The sequence below is a fragment of the Zingiber officinale genome, chromosome 5A, assembly GCF_018446385.1.
Source record: "Zingiber officinale cultivar Zhangliang chromosome 5A, Zo_v1.1, whole genome shotgun sequence".
Taxonomy (NCBI): domain Eukaryota; kingdom Viridiplantae; phylum Streptophyta; class Magnoliopsida; order Zingiberales; family Zingiberaceae; genus Zingiber; species Zingiber officinale.
The window spans coordinates 4,422,797-4,428,204 of NC_055994.1; the positions used below are offsets into that span (position 1 = coordinate 4,422,797).

Consider the following 5,408-nt stretch of genomic DNA (forward strand, 5'->3'; position numbering starts at 1 on the left):
ATTTATCAAGATGTTATCTAAGAATTTGTTAAAACTAGAAAAAGATAATGCTAGGTTAAAATTAAACTTAGTACATTCATGCTTCTTACTTATCTATGATAATTTTAAAATAGAAAATGAAAATATGGAAAAAAAATTAGTAAAAATGGAAATGACCATTTCAAATATGTTCAAATAATTTTCAAAAAATTAAAGTTTAGAAATTATAATAAAATTATCTGTACATTAGAAATCAGAGACAAATTAAGAAAATCCTTAAGAAAAAAATATCACCAAATTCTTGATAAATTTAATAGGTAGAAATCTATATTGGGTTCTTAAATCATTTTTATATTAAATTTCTAAATTTTTTGAATTATTAGGATAGAAATTATTTTAATATGAAAAATATTTTTCAAGAAATTTTATATTCGAATTTCTTATTCAAATTTTTTATACTATTAGAACAGTAAACTTTCTATTATTATAAATATTTTTAAAATTATTTGATCTATAATACAATCATTGTAAATTAATTACCAAAAAATTATTTTTAATACTAAAAATTCACAAAAATAAAAATTTAAATTTTTAAAATTTTTTCTATAGTTCTACTTTCTGTTATAAAGATTTGGAAAAAATAATAGAATTTTTATATATTAATTTTCAAAGAATTGGTTTTTTAATAAAATAATTTATTTCTATTAAAGTATAAAATATTTATTTGTAACAATTTTTATACTTAACATTGTTTGTTTGAGTTTGACAAAAAATTTTAGGATTTTTTAAAATAAGTAATTTTTAATATTATTTTTGTTCATAATAAAAGATGAATCAGTAAAATTTAAATATTTTTGAAAATAATTTTTGAAAAATGTTACTTTACTAGATATTCTTTTCATAAACCTAAAGACAATTTCTCAAAATTTTATAACTATTTTTTAATATTTTTTATTATTTTTTTAAGTGATCAAAAGGAAAAAATTGGTCAAAGTTAAGAGAGATTAAGGGTGATACGGGTTATGATGAGTGGACCCAGAAGATAATGTAGTGGTCAAAGTTCAAGTGAAGGGGTGGTCAAAGTCAATGTGAGGTAACAGTCATACTCTAGATGGAATAAAATCCCCTCATCCAATTTTTGATCAAATTGCCTCGTACTAAGCTTCTTTGATTCCATTAGGTCGAATTTTAATTTGGTCGGGGACTGATGATCAACCCTTAAGTCGAATGAATCAGGAAGTCTAAGGTCTCAAGGGCGGCCAAATCTTAAGATGATCGAAACAAAGGCCAACCGGTCCTACATATCGGTCGGAATAACTGACTCACTCCATAGCTTACCAATCTTAAGTAACAGTGTGCATGTACATCCATCCAGTCTCAAGGTCAGACGAGTATATATACCCTGACCATATAAAAATTCGGTCAAGCAATGACATGATGTAGTTTGACTCAATATATCAACCGAGTTTATCAAAACATAGCTGCCTCTCTTAGTAGCCCATTATAGGACCAAGCGGGAAAAGAACGACCGGACCTATAGTACCTATCCTCATATTATCACCCGGGCGAGATTTCAACAAAGCAGATGTTATCAGATGGATTTCTAGAGAGCATAGGGTGCGATATTATTTTTCAAGCATATTTCCAATGTGACTAAGATATTATTATAGACCCTCAAACGAATATCTCAGAATTGCGTAGAATATAATAGAGTGGCTGAATGACTGGTTAGGATAGATGCGGTCGGCTTAAAGACTGACCGAGATATATTCAGCAGGTTACATCATCTTAACAAAGTGGTCGTTTTAAAGACTGGCTGAGACATATTCAGCCAACAACATCATTTTAACATGACAGCCGACTTAAGGACTGACCGAGATATATTCAGTTGACGATAGCATCTCAACAGGGCGACCAGCTTAAGGATCGACAGAATCATGTTTAGCAGACAATATTCTGACAACTTACCATGATAATAACTTTGTGTCAGAGAATATTCTTCTGGAAACTTGTTCAAGGATTATCGTGTCTCCTATCAGCAGACTAATAATAACAGTATATTCCTTCGACAACCTTAGCAATAACAGAAGTTGTAAACGACAAAAAGGGTATACATGTGGATACAACAAAGATTCCTCGGACGCTTATGGTGAACTGTTTAACAAACTCTGACATCTTTTGCTATCTCATGATTGCAGAGGTTATAAGAGGTGGTATACAAAGGGGGAGTCCTCTCCGCAACGAAGGCACACTCACTGACATCTGCAACTCCACTCTCGTGCATACATTCTCTCTATTCTTCCATTCGTTCGGATCGGGATTATCTTGACCGTCGGAGGACCTTTGCTAGGGACTCCCTCTGGTTTCTAGACACGAGCGTTTTGTTGAATCGTTTGCTTGTGCGCAGGATCAAAGGAGAAGTTTCTGTTGAAGAGAAAGGTCTTCTGACGGTGAATCACTCATCCACCATGCCCAGTGTGTTATTTCCGTAGGTCTCAGATAGGATCAAAGGAGGAGTTAGGATAATTTTTATAATTTTTGTCCTTATACTTATTTTGCAATATTAATGTAGTTAATTCATTGTGGTGTAATTTTTTATATATAATTACAATTAACTATGTTATTTCATTATGATTTAACCCTAACTTTAACTTGAGTTGATGGACATAAAAAGGGGGATATTGTAAGTACCTCATCATAATTTTGATATGGTTAACCAAGTTAAGTTAGGTCCTATTATATTTGACCTTGTGTCTAAGTGTGCAAGAACTTAGGAGCACAAGAAGTCAAGTGAAAGACGCAGCTAGCAAGAAAGATGATATGGGAAAAAGTAGGCAGGCTTGGTGCGCCCATGAGAGTTGCTGCGGAAGAGTACGTTAGCGGATGAGAAGGAAGCACGAGACATTTCTGAGGGACAAGAAATCGGAGCGAAAGATTACTCGAGGATGATGATCAACTAAGGAGTTGATGGAAAGCGCCTTCCATGAACAGTGCCGAGGCGCATTCTAACTAGTTGAAGGCGCCTTTCCTACCCATTAGCCGAAGATAAAACCTTATCTTCGGTGGATAAAGTTTGTCACTCGAAGGCGCCTTCCACCCACGCATAGAATTTTACAGGAGCTATAAAAATGCCCCTAGAGCTAAGAATTAATCAATAACTTGAATAATAAGTTTTGTACTTTTTCCTAGTCATTATTTTAAGCTGTCTACTTTTGTAAGAGGCTTCTCCGCCTGCAATGAAAGAGAATTCTTTAGTGAGCTTTTCAACGCATTAGATTAACAACCAGTTAGATTGTAACTAAGTAATTCTTCGGCCTCTTTTATTTTAATTGTTCAATTAATTTATTAAAATTGTGCTACTAATCAAGTTAAAAGAACGAGAAGAGGTTAGTTTCATTTGATAGACAATTCACCCCCACTGGTTAATTTCATTTGATAGGCAATTCACCCCCTCTTGTTGGTCGCACAGGACCAGCAAGTGGTATCAGAGCTCAACCGTTTCAGAAGAACTAACCGCCGACTAAAGTACAAAAGACGATGATCGGAACAAGTATTCATCTGTCTAAGGTCAAGGGAGACTTCGTCCATTAGAAGAAGAAAATGAAGGTAAACTTCAAACGTTCTGTAGTACCTACCGACACCAATGACGATCTAAAGAAAGAGGGCAATTAGACAAAGAAGGAACAAGACGAATTTGTGGCCAACGGAAAAACAAAATTTCATCTGCTGAGTGTGTTGCCACCACAAGAGGTCAACCGGATCAGAGTCTACAAGTATACAAAAGATCTCTGGATAAAAATTCCAAGAGTTTCACGAAGGATCCTCCGATGTCAAGCTCGTAAGAAGAGATCTACTTCGAAACAACTAACAAATCCTCGGCTGAAGGAAGGTGAAACGGTTCCTCAATTGCACGCCAAACTAAAGGAGCTAATCACGAAACTCACAAATCTCGAAAAAAAGGTAACTAATCGAGATTCGCTAAGGTATGCACTTAACACTTTTCCAAGAACACCAGAATGGTTAACTTTAGTAAATACATACATCTCTAGGGACTTAGAAGTAAGTAATCTAGAAGAATTATTTTCTACTTTTGAAATTCATGAATCTAGATGTGCATATCCAAGGAAGGAACTTAGGAGTACAAGAATTCGAGCGAAATACAACTAGCGAGAAGGATGACACGAGAAAGAGTCGACGGGCTCAGCACGTCCGAGTGACGAGGTACTGCAAAAAAGTACACTGGCGAACAAGGAAGCGTGCTGCGTTTTCGAAGGACGAGAAGCTGGAGCGAAAGATTGCTCGAGGATGAAGATCAGTTAAGGAGCTGATCTGTTGTAGGGAAGACACCTTCAATGGCATGGAAGGTGTTTTCCATAAACAGTATCGAGGCGCATTCTAGTCGGTTGAAGGTGTCTTCCCTAGTCATTAGCCGAAGATAAAATCTTATTTTCAACTAAGTTTTCCACTTGAAGACGCCTTAAACCCTTTTGAAGGCGTCTTCGACCTATGGATAGAATTTTTCAGGAATTATAAAAAGGTCTTTGGAGGTAGAAATTAATCAATAACTTGAACAAGTCTTATACTTTTTCTTTTTCAGGAATTATAAAACGGTCTTTGGAGGTAGAAATTAATCAATAACTTGAACAAGTCTTGTATTTTTTCTTAGTCATTCTTTTGAGCCGTCAACTTTTGTAAGAGGTTTTTCCACCTGCAACACGGAGAATATTTTAGTGAGTTTTTCAACGTCTTGGATTAATAACCACTTAGATTATATAACCAAATAATTCTTCCGCCTATTTTATTTTAATTGTTAATTTTTTTTTATAATTGTATTACTAATCTAAGTTGAAAGAATATAAACATCATATCAGAAACGAATAGAGGCAAAACAAATTTGTTAATCCTATCATAATTAATTTCTATAAAATTTTGATCCTTACATGCATATTTTAGCTTTGCAAAAATTTAATATAATTTTTTTCAAGCTAATTTTATAATTTAAATTATATTTGGTTAGGTGCGCTGGCTGATGCAATAGTGCAACACAAAGGCGCGCAAGGATTCCAATAGCAAGCTATTGTGGTGAACCCTCTCCCCATAAAAAATTAATTTAATATCATAGTGGACCAATGGCCCACGTATCAGATATTAAACTGATAAGAACAGATACTACACTTGATCTTAGCCAAAAGGCCGAGAAAGGTATGAATTACATGATAGGATCCTTCCTTTTTTTAAAGTTCTCAGTCGCACTTGGAGAGTTATATTTAGCGATGTGGGACTAAAATTCCATTGTTCTTCGGCCTCACCTCCTCTTCATCTCGCTCAGCACTTCGTTCCTCCCCTTCTCCACTTGAGCTCTCTGGCCATTGTTCTTTGTTTATCATGCCTCACCTCCTCTTCGTCTCGCTCAACACTTTGCCCCTCCC

At 34.7% G+C, this 5,408-nt stretch overlaps 1 non-coding gene across 1 annotated transcript; it reads right to left on the reverse strand.

Moving 5' to 3' along the window:
• Positions 1 to 4,991: 4,991 nt before the first annotated feature.
• On the reverse strand, positions 4,992 to 5,185 carry LOC121983610. Its single transcript, XR_006112640.1, has one exon. It is a non-coding gene; the product is annotated as a U2 spliceosomal RNA (small nuclear RNA).
• Between the last annotated feature and the right edge of the window lie 223 nt (positions 5,186 to 5,408).